Source organism: Triturus cristatus, chromosome 2_1, assembly GCF_964204655.1.
Source record: "Triturus cristatus chromosome 2_1, aTriCri1.1, whole genome shotgun sequence".
Taxonomy (NCBI): domain Eukaryota; kingdom Metazoa; phylum Chordata; class Amphibia; order Caudata; family Salamandridae; genus Triturus; species Triturus cristatus.
This window is the reverse complement of record NC_140581.1, coordinates 671,391,675-671,403,679: the sequence shown is the minus strand read 5'-3', so window position 1 is coordinate 671,403,679 and position 12,005 is coordinate 671,391,675. Positions and strand designations below refer to the sequence as shown.

Below are 12,005 nucleotides of genomic sequence, written 5' to 3'. Positions count from 1 at the left end.
GCACACGCAGCAGCTGGTGGCCGTGCGGCGCGGGGGTGTCCCACAAGTGGGTCACACAGATCAGATCCTGACAAGCCGATGTTAGCACTCGAGGGGCTCCTGCCAGCGCGAATACTAGGGACTTCTCCTAATTGATGCTGTACCCAGAGTACGCCCGAAAGATCTTAAGATATGGAAAAGTCTATGGAAAGTTTGTCTGGGGCGGTGTGCATAGAGCAAAACGTCGTCAGCATACAGGGAGATAAATTCCTCCGAGCCACCCGCTGTATCAATGTCCCACACCAGCTGATCGCCACGCACCCACGAGGCCAGCAGCTCAAGAGCAAGCGCAAAAAGGATCGGGGAGAGCGGGCAGCCCTGCCTCGTGCCCCTGTGTAGCTTAAAAACCCTGGACGTAGCCCCATTTATGGGGACCCACGCATGCGGTGCCATATAGAGGAGCCGGACCCATGTCCGGAGGTTTGGCCCAAAGGCTAATTTGGCCAGCACCACAAATAGATATGCCCATTAAATGCTGTTGAACGCCATATGGGCATCAAGACATAAAGTGCGGCCGGTATTTCAGGTCTTTTGGATACCACATGCATCAGTCCGTAGAGACGACGAAGATTGAGCCTAGTGCTCCTATGGAAAAACAACAGTTGATGGACAGAATGCAGAGCAATGTCATACATTCACCCCAGTACAGAGATCTGGGCCTATATCCATCGTTTTTTTGCTCACCATGCCGTTCGAGTTTGAACTCAGCCAAGCCAGGTCCTCCCTGGACTGGAAACAAGCATCCTAGGACCGGTTTTGGGGTTTCACTCGTCTTCAGCCAGGATAGCTTGATTCCAGTGGCATGGAGAGCAAGGGACCCACGTCTGGGCATACCCTTCCCACTCGGGGTGACAAATGCAAAAAACAACAGTTGATGGACAGAATGCTGAATAATGTCATACATTCACCCCAGTACAGAGATCTGGGCCTCTATCCATAATTTTTTTGCTCACCATGCCGTTCCAGTTTGAACTCAGCCATACGCAAATCAGTCTTGATCCTGTGCCTCATGGGTTCAGTCCAGCCCAAACTGCCAAGCCAAGTCCTCCCTGGACTGGAAACAAGCATTCTAGGGCCGGTTTTGGGGTTTCACCCCTCTTCAGCCAGGATAGCTTGATTCCAGTGGTATGGAGAGCAAGGGACCCACGTCTGGGCATACCCTTCCCACTCGGGGTGACAAATGCAAAAACAACAGTTGATGGACAGAATGCTGAATAATGTCATACATTCACCCCAGTACAGAGATCTGGGCCTCTATCCATCATTTTTTTGCTCACCATGCCGTTCCAGTTTGAACTCAGCCATATGCAAATCAGTCTTGATCCTGTGCCTCATGGGTACAGTCCAGCCCGAACTGCCAAGCCAGGTCCTCCCTGAACTGGAAACAAGCATCCTAGGACCGGTTTCGGGGTTTCACCCCTCTTCAGCCAGTCTAGCTTGATTTCAGTGGCATGGAGAGCAAGGGACCCACGTCTGGGCATACCCTTCCCACTCGGGGTGACAAATGCAAAAACAACAGTTGATGGACAGAATGCTGAATAATGTCATACATTCACCCCAGTACAGAGATCTGGGCCTATATCCATCGTTTTTTTGCTCACCATGCCGTTCCAGTTTGAACTCAGCCATATGCAAATCAGTCTTGACCATGTGCCTCATGGGTTCAGTCCAGCCCGAACTGCCAAGCCAAGTCCTCCCTGGACTGGAAACAAGCATTCTAGGGCCGGTTTCGGGGTTTCACCCCTCTTCAGCCAGGATAGCTTGATTCCAGTGGTATGGAGAGCAAGGGACCCACGTCTGGGCATACCCTTCCCACTCGGGGTGACAAATGCAAAAACAACAGTTGATGGACAGAATGCTGAATAATGTTATACATTCACCCCAGTACAGAGCTCTGGGCCTCTATCCATCATTTTTTTGCTCACCATGCCGTTCCAGTTTGAACTCAGCCATATGCAAATCAGTCTTGATCCTGTGCCTCATGGGTACAGTCCAGCCCGAACTGCCAAGCCAGGTCCTCCCTGAACTGGAAACAAGCATCCTAGGACCGGTTTCGGGGTTTCACCCCTCTTCAGCCAGGCTAGCTTGATTTCAGTGGCATGGAGAGCAAGGGACCCACGTCTGGGCATACCCTTCCCACTCGGGGTGACAAATGCAAAAACAACAGATGATGGACAGAATGCTGAATAATGTCATACATTCACCCCAGTACAGAGATCTGGGCCTATATCCATCGTTTTTTTGCTCACCATGCCGTTCCAGTTTGAACTCAGCCATATGCAAATCAGTCTTGACCATGTGCCTCATGGGTTCAGTCCAGCCCGAACTGCCAAGCCAAGTCCTCCCTGGACTGGAAACAAGCATTCTAGGGCCGGTTTCGGGGTTTCACCCCTCTTCAGCCAGGATAGCTTGATTTCAGTGGCATGGAGAGCAAGGGACCCACGTCTGGGCATACCCTTCCCACTCGGGGTGACAAATGCAAAAACAACAGTTGATGGACAGAATGCAGAACAATGTCATACATTCACCTCAGTACAGAGGTCTGGGCCTATATCCATCGTTTTTTTGCTCACCATGCCGTTCCAGTTTGAACTCAGCCATATACAAATCAGCCTTGACCCTGTGCCTCATGGGTTCAGTCCAGCCCGAACTGCCAAGCCAGGTCCTCCCTGGACTGGAAACAAGCATCCTAGGACCGGTTTCGGGGTTTCACCCCTCTTCAGCCAGGATAGCTTGATTCCAGTGGCATGGAGAGCAAGGGATCCACGCCTGGGCATACCCTTCCCACTCGGGGTGACAAATGCAAAAACAACAGTTGATGGACAGAATGCAGAACAATGTCATACATTCACCACAGTACAGAGATCTGGGCCTATATCCATCGTTTTTTGCTCACCATGCCGTTCCAGTTTGAACTCAGCCATATGCAAATCAGTCTTGACCCTGTGCCTCATGGGTACAGTCCAGCCTGAGCTGCCAAGCCAGGTCCTCCCTGGACTGGAAACAAGCATCTTAGGACCGGTTTCGGGGGTTCACCCCTCTTCAGCCAGGATAGCTTGATTCCAGTGGCATGGAGACCAAGGGTCCCACGTCTGGGCATACCCAGAGGGAGGACCTGGCTTTGCAGTTGTTTTTTCATAGTGCTCCTATGGGGCATGAAGCCAGATTGATCCGGGTGGATCAGGGATTGGATGACCGGGTTTAGTCTATTTTTGCCAGGACCTTTGCTTACACTTTGGCCTCGAAATTAACTAAGGAGATAGGTCTATAGGAGCTACAAAGCTCTTGGGGTTTACGGTTTTTGTGAATCACGACTATGGTTGCCGTTCTCAGGTCGCACGGTAGCTGGCCCCTTGTCTTTGCGTTGTTAAACATATCTAGCATATGTGGTGCAACCATCCCTGCCACACAGTTGAATGACTCCGCTGGGAACCCTTAGGGGCCCGGCGCCTTCCCTGTCTGTAAATCCCCTATGGCACCCTCTATTTCTTCAATGGACAGGTCTAAGTCCGCCGACTCGCGTTCCTCTGGACCAAGCGTAGGCAGCCCAACATCCCTGAGAAACTCACTACATTCCTCTCCCCCTCTCCCAGTAAATCTCCTCATAGTATTGAGCAAAGGCCTCTGCAATATCTGCGCCTGACGATTGCTCCATGCCCTCGGTAGTTCAGATGCTCCGGACCCAGTTGCGACTCCTATCCCTCTTTTCCAACCAGGCAATAACCTTATTGGCCTTTTCACCCAGGTCATAGACGTGTCTCTGAGTCACAATCGCATGTGCACGTGCCAAATCTTCACCGACAGCTCTGAGTTCCTTTTGTGTGAGCTGGATTGGGTGTTTTTGGCCTGCCTTGCCTTCTGAATCTGCACCCCCTGCCTTCTCCAACGACAGTATCTCTTGTTCAAGCATATCACAATGTGCCTGCTTTTCTTTTTGTCTTATCCCAATCTCTGCATGTACAAAGTCTCTTGACACCGTCTTATACACCTCCCACAACACGCAATGAGATTGCACAGACCCGGAATTCTCTGCAAAGTATTACTCTGTCCGTATCTTAAACCTTTCCTGGAACTCACGATCCCGAAATAAATAGGAGTCTAAGCGTGCGGGAAGCGACCAGTCCCTCTCTGGGCCCCATAACCATACCTCACCCAGGTAATGATCTGATATTCCTCTGGCTCTATGGCATCCTGCCCGAAACATACCAGCCGAAACCGTGTGTGTAAAAATATAATCTAGACGAGCACTACTACCGTGTGCTGCAGAAATATGGGTATAATGTCGCGTGGCCGGGTTATGTATCCTCCTCCAAAGATCCACAAGCCCCATAGTGCTTGCAAATGCATTTAACTGCTGTGGTCCAGTAGTTCTGTGCGGTACAGTGTCTCTATCTAATTCCTCTGACATCATCTCGTTCATGTCACCACCAAAAATCAAGGTACCCATAGGCATGTCTAGTAGGAGCTGACTAAGATCAGGAAACGTCACTAGATGCTTTCAGTTGGAGGCGTGTTGTTCAATTGTCATTAATGGCGGAGCCAGGTATATATGTTCTTACGAAATCTTCTTGCACAGTCACAACACAACCTACACGTGTTTCATCTAAATGTTTTTTTCAAGGCTTGTTATCTCTCCCAAATACAGAAGTAACATGATGCAATTTCCAGTTTGTGAAAGGGTAACACCTGTGTGGTGAACCTACTTTGTAGTAATGTAACTTGCAGTAACAAGGTCCAGTGGAAGGACGGCAGAGCTGGATTTGGATTATCCTCACTCTAATGACTTCAGAACATTTTAGTGATTCACATTACTATGTAGTAGGTTCACCAGACCTAAGGTGTACTTCAGAGTACTTTATTGCTGGTTCTGTCTTCACTCACTTCTATTGTACTTATGGATATACCTAGTTTACGAACAGTGAATTTTGAAAAAAATGCAGTAACTGTAAACTTCGTGTGGCTATCAGTTCGAACATCAAAACCTTACCTTTAGACTTTAAGCGCCCGATTACGATATTGGAAGGACCGCAACCGACCGACAGTCGGTTGTGTTTCTTCTGACATTACGGTCCGCCCGCTGCATCATGATGCGGCGGGTGGAGGGACTGTTTGCAGCGCTTCTGACAGGCTCCAGGTGCGTCGGAAGGCACCATAATCCCCCAATGACGGCGAAGTCAGGCTTGGCTCCGCTGTCGGGATTATGATGGCACTTTCTGACAGCCATTTCATGTCAGCCTTTCTGACATGAAAAGGCTGTTGAAAAGTGTCTGGAAAGGGCCCCATTCCCACTGGCCCTTCACAATGGGGCCTGGTGTCCAATTTAACATCCCTGCACCGTGTGGCAGGCACCGTGTGGCAGGCACCGTGGTGCAGGGATGTTTACAAGCATGCATTTGTCAATGGAAGCTCGTGCTGCAGGCTTTTTCCATCCGCCGCACAAGCTTCCATTGACAAATGGATGTTTGCGACTGCATCGTAATACTGTGGTCGGAACCACCGACCAAAGGTCGGCCAGTTCCTTTCCGCAAAGGTCCGCCCGACATCATAATTGGACCCATAATTGTGGTGTGCACCAGACCTTCTTATTATGTTGTTGAGTGTTGCCTTTTTGGCACACTCTATTTCACTCATTAGGTAACAAGTGTGGTGCAGCCTGTGCAGCACCCAGTGACACTGGGTCTCTGTTAATACACACCTTGTTTATTTCTACATAGCCTTATACGTATTTGGATGTGTGGTTAAACTCAACCACTGCTGACAAATATAAAGTTGAATAATTCCAGTTATCATGATTAAAGGTGAAATGAATAGATATGCAAACATATCTGGCCAGTCTAGCCTCCCAGGCTTAGGATCAGGGCTACTTCGTTGCAACGCTTTTGTAATAACTTTTCATAGGTGTGTGCCTTAATGTGTAATGAATTGAATCCTTGACGTGACTCTTAATGAACCAACGTATTAATCAGGGTCAGATTGGGAAGGCAGGCAGTCGGGCATTGGTCGATGGGCCAGCGCCTATGAGTCACCTGTGAGCCGGTTTGTTAAGCCCTCCTTCTATCACCCACCACACAGAACCATGCTATCTTCGCCAGCCCCCCAGCCAGGCCTCTGTATTGTAAGGCAGGCTGACTGTCAGGGCAGAGACTTGCATTAATAGGCCTGTCGTCGCATACTTCAGCTTAGCCCCTGTGGGGCTGCACACAGACCCAAAAGCAGTGTGCCTTCTCCCCTGCCAAAGAAAAGGTCGGGAAGAGTGAAGCAGGCTTATCAGTGTCAGGTGACATGGCCGTTGGGTCATCTTCACTTCAACCCCCATGCCCCCCCCGCCCCACACACACACACACTTCCGAGGCTGGCCCAGAAGCGTTGTTCTTTGCTTCCTTCCACCTCTGCCAGGCCATAGCCCTGGGTCTAAAGTGGGCTGGGGAGGAGGTGAGTGGGAAGCGGCCTCCCTGGGGGCCAGTTGTTGCTCTGGCTGGAAGGTCATTCTCACCTCAGCCCTCTTGGGTTCTACCCAGCCCAAACGCATGCTCTTTCCCCTGGCACCTCCCCCACTGGGCCATCACATTCAGACCTTGGTGGATAGGGAGGTGCATTGTTGTCACCTCAACCCCGTGTCTTTCTGGCCTGAGTGTAAGGTGGGTGGGTGGGTGGGAGTGGGATTGTTGGTGTGTTTGCATAGGCCTAGTTGTGAGGCTACCTTGACCAGAGCTGCCAGCTTTGGAACTCTGGAACTATTTTGGAGTCCCGGCGTTAGCTTAACATCCTGTGATTCTGGGCAAATCATGTGATCTCCTGGGGCAGAAAAAATAAAAACGTATTTGGTCTCCTCTAACTCAACTGGTGCTCATATAAATAGATTCAAAACTCTTGGAACCAGTTTACACTATATAAAACTACAAAAAATATTAATAAAATAACCTGACATTGTTCATGTTTTAAAATTCTGGAAACACCAGAGCATGATAATTAAAGACAAATGTTTATCTATAATACAAACCTTATTCCTTTTTAACATGGCTTTTCTGCCTTTGTTAAGTTGACGATCAGTCATGGATCATTAAGGCAGCTTTAGAAATCAATATGAAATGCATTGTTTACAGTGCATACTGATTAGGGGACAAAATGCCGGATTCGGGTGCTTTTTTTTGTCATTTTCGTACAGGCCAGGATATTACAATGCCCATCAGATCAGTTGTTGTGGCCCTTGGGCCGTTATATTTCACCTTGCCCGCCTGGCCAAAAATCTGGCTTCTAGTTTTTACCCACGTTCCTGGCTCTATAAGCTGTAAAATGTTAAAATTACCAAACATTTCTAAAAACACGTGCCCAATGAGACTAATCAATCGATGTTTCGTGTATGGGCACAATTTGGGAATGTGGTCCACTTTTTTCAGGAGTGCCCGGGCCTAATTATGATCCCAATGCCACCCTGGCGTAAGGCGCATTTCTTGTATGGTGCACTTTTTAGGTCGAGGACTACCGGTCTGCCGAAGGCAGAACCGGAAGTCGGGAGATTTAATGATTTCTAGAGTGGCTATTTAGCCCGCCTCTCTTTTAGCTTCTCCTCCATTGGCTGGCTTCCTAAACGGAGGCCAGCCATTGGAGGAGAGAGCCGTCCCTCCAAATAGGCTCCGTCTTTTTCAGATTCGGGGGCGTGTTTTTTGCTGTTCTTTCCACTTTTTAGCCACGCCCTCTTTAGAACAGCAGGAACACGCCCCCGAATCCGAAAAAGTTTTGGAGCTCCCATCCGCCATTTTTCAGGTATCGTCTCGTCTGGCCGTGAGGATCTTCTTGCTGTTGTGCACGAGTAAGGTAAGCCATCTGCGCAGATCAGAGGCTGCTGTCCGCAATCCGATGCCATTCGCACACCGCCGCCGACAAAATCTCAATTGCTGGTGTGCTACACGAGGTCAGTGATCCCCATGCAGTTTTATTACATCGGACCACCTTTCCAGCGATAGTCCGCTTTACAGTGATGCCGCGATTAACCCCGCCTGAACATCTCTAGGGACGCTGCACCTGGACAACGCATGGCTCTCGGTCCTGGGGATTGTGAAAATGTAGGTTTAAATTCACTTGTTAAATACTCCCTGCCTGCTGTGCCACACGCGACCCTGGGTTTACTAATGAAGCTTACAACGTTATGTATGTGACACACTTTCAAACTCAGGATAAGCTCTGACATTCTTTTTCCGTTCCCCCCCCCCCACCCCCGCTCATATGCATGCGCAGATCAGAGGCTGCTGTCCGCAATCCGATGCCATTCGCACGCCGCCGCCGACAAAATCTCAATTGCTGGTGTGCTACACGAGGTCAGTGATCCCCATGCAGTTTTATTACATCGGACCACCTTTCCAGCGATAGTCCGCTTTACAGTGATGCCGCGATTTACCCCGCCTGAACATCTCTAGGGACGCTGCACCTGGACAACGCATGGCTCTCGGTCCTGGGGATTGTGAAAATGTAGGTTTAAATTCACTTGTTGAATACTCCCTGCCTGCTGTGCCACACGCGACCCTGGGTTTACTAATAAAGCTTACAACGTTATGTATGTGACACACTTTCAAACTCCAGATAAACTCTGACATTAACCGTCGGACTGCCGACCAGGTTCCCTTCATTGTATAGTGGTGAGCATCAGGCTACTTGGATACAACCTCCCTGGGGTCTGGTGCACGCTATGCCTACCGTCTAGGCGGCACTGTCGGGAATGCATGAAACCCGATAGAAATAAACAGTCACAAAGCACTTCTGAAATACATTGCAGGGCTGGTGCCATCGACGTTTCCCTGCATTTGGCTTGGGATCGCCGGGGCTGCTGGACCCCCCACTCCCCTGCTTCTCATAGCATCGCTATTGCTAGCTGCAGACTTTAGCCCGGCCGCCAACATCCAAATCTTGGCTTCGTTGATGCAGTCAGGCTGGGTGGCAACGCACGCACAGGCTAGTCCAGCAGGTAACCCGATACATCCCGTCCTCCACAGATCCGGAGGCAGCAGGGGCGTTCAGCCACAGAACACCCATTACAGGTCCAACGCATGTCCAAGAGAGCTAAATCTATGGCCCATGTTCAGGTAGATACAAAATTAAATAAATGAGTCGTGTTTAGTTTGTATTATTTACCACTGCATCTCGTTTAAATATGTCTTCAGCCTGAACCAACACTGGGCACTCCTGACTTAAAAAATGAGGGGAGACTGCAACCGGTTGTATTTTTTTCTTTATTTTTAAAATTTATTTATCATCCGCGAAAATCTAAAGTGTTTAACCAGCACCACACAAGCGTTCCTTGCACATAAATAACTCTAGTCACCCTAGCAGCTCTGTGGAAAACCTTTAGATATAATTTGCAACAACTGCTGTTGTCATTTCGAAAATAAAAAAAGGTTAAGGGTGGTGCACAATGCTCGCTGCATTTTGGCACTGTAGACCTTGTTTTCAGACAGTGCTTTTCTGGTATCAAGCATCCTTAATAATGTGCCTGCTGCGCCACTTGTTTTAGTGGAAGCAACCCAAGACTTCATTTCCCAGAATGCATCCCTCTGACCGGTCCAACAGAGAACTGACTGCACAGAGGCCCCTTTCCCTACCCTGGCTCCACAAATACCCTATCCTGGCTCCACAGATGCCCCTTTCCCTACCCTGACTCCACAGAGGGCCCTTTCCTGGTTAACAGATGCCCCTTTCCATACCCTGCCTCCACAGATGCCCCTTAGCTCCACAAATCCCCCTTTCCCTATCCTGGCTCCACAGATGCCCCTTTCCCTACCCTGGCCCCCCAGAGCCCCCGTTCCTGGTTCCACTGATGCCCCTTTCCATACCCTGACTCCACAGATGCCCCTTAGCTCCACAAATGCCCCTTTCCCTACCCTAGCTCCACAAATGCCCCTTTTCCTACCCCCACAAATGCCCCTTTCCCTACCCTGGCTCCACAGATGCCCCTTTCCCTACCCTGTCTTCACAGATACCACTTTTTCCCTGTCCTGGCTCCACAGATGCTTCTTCGTTCCTGCATGGACCGCTTTGCCTGTCCCTCACTCTCTATCTACCTCACTCTCTATCTCACTATCTCACTCTCTATCTACCTCACTCTCTCTCACTACCTCACTCTCTATTTCAATACCTCTCTCTCTCTATCTCACTACCTCACTCTCTCTCTGCTAATGCAATAGGTATCACATATGCAAAAAAAAGCTAATGACAATGCCATTTATTTAGGGATACAAAAATGATAAAAAAATAATGAGCAATACCAATAGCTCTACCTATAATATTGCCGAGACCATTGCATTGTAAATGCTTGTTCTTTCTCTTAATGACGCTGTGCTTCTCGAGGAGCTGTGTAATTTGACATGCTGAGCAGGACAGGCATTGTGTTTTGAAACCGAAGCCTGCCCTTCTTTTTTACCACTGTGTATCACATAGAAAATCAACTGGGCCGCTCAGCAGCAGCCTCATCGTAACGACGGCCCATGGTGCCTATTTGTATGCATTTCATTTAGATACGCCTGGTGTCTTTGGGGTGTCTAATTCCACCCGCCTCTCGCTCACAAGCAACATGCCGCCGTGCATGCTGATGCTGGCTTCTGCATATGAAAATCAGCCGCCCATTCACCCCTCTTTTACATTACTGAGCAACTATTCAACAAAATGAACTGACAGCATTTAGGGAGTCGAATCTGCAGCTCATTGCCGTAGCAACCCGCGGGCTGACTCTTTGCTAAAGGCAGCGGCATCATGACTGCCTAATTACTCTTGACGAGCTTAAGTCAGTAGTAGTACCATACAGTCTTGGTTTGTGGGCCTAATTGTAACCCATTCCCCAAACAAGGATTGACAAAGCCAGTAGGTCTGAATTTAAAATTTTACATGAAAACGTGTATTTTAATGGGGATGGGAGCAACACGCACTGAGTGATGCATTCACTGTTGTAATGTAAGCACAGCATGAGTTTTGCTAATGCATTGTATTTTGTATATTTATAATGCACAATGAATGTCGGGGTCAAGACCAATCTTTGCTTTCGGGCTCTTACGAATAAAACAGCAAATATTATAAAAGTCCATATGTACAACATTTAACAAAATGAAAAATGAAACAAATCTTTCCTAGAACATAATCAAAAATTGAATCATCTGTGGACTGGATCCTGCAATCCCTAGAAAAAAGCCATCTCTAGCGACGTTTCTAGCCTCTTGTGCTAAGAACATGATGTAGCTGCTGGACTGAATAAGCTGTTACAGTTCCGTTGTGATGTCATAATGTCTATTGCCACAGCCAGCAGCCAAGGTAAAAAAGCAGGCACCGTAGTTTAGGATAGGTCATGATTAAGGCTCCCTGTTTTCCGTTTTTACTGATTTTTACAGATAAATACAGATGGAAAACCATTTATTTTCTTTTCTGTATTTATTTTTAAATGTGAATAAAAACGGACATTGGGTGCTTTTGAGTTATTCTAAATACACTTTGCCATGACTGCCAGGCCAAAAGCTGTGTGGATTGATAAGTAAGGGGATTTAAAAAAAAAAGAAGGGATTTTAGTAAAGAGCCTTAAACAGCAGTAGATATGCACAAGGCTGATACTGAAATATGCATATTTCCAAATAAGAGCATTGATTTATCTTCTGCGGGTGTTCATATCACTGAAATCTGGCGGGCATTCAAGCGTGACTGCATATTCATTGGTTAAATAAATGTGGAAATATACCAGTTTCAGCTTTATTTTTTCACAAAACCCATAATAAATATGGATAAATACAGATAAAGTTGACAAAAAATAAATATGGATAAATACAGACGGAAATGTCAAAATAATAAATACCATAAAACCGGGAGCCCTAGTCATGATGCAGGCTCGATACATGATACTGTAAAAGGCCAAATACTGCAGTGATTGAAAAGTATGGATTAGCCTGGTATTTGGCTATTGGGAAGTGTGAAAAGAAGTACACAGGCAGTTGTCA

The 12,005-nt window shown here is 48.0% G+C and overlaps 1 protein-coding gene across 1 annotated transcript in view; it reads left to right on the top strand.

Moving 5' to 3' along the window:
• Positions 1 to 12,005, top strand: part of TMEM232 (transmembrane protein 232) — a 684,788-nt gene that overhangs the window by 382,661 nt on the left and 290,122 nt on the right. The window lies entirely within an intron of this gene.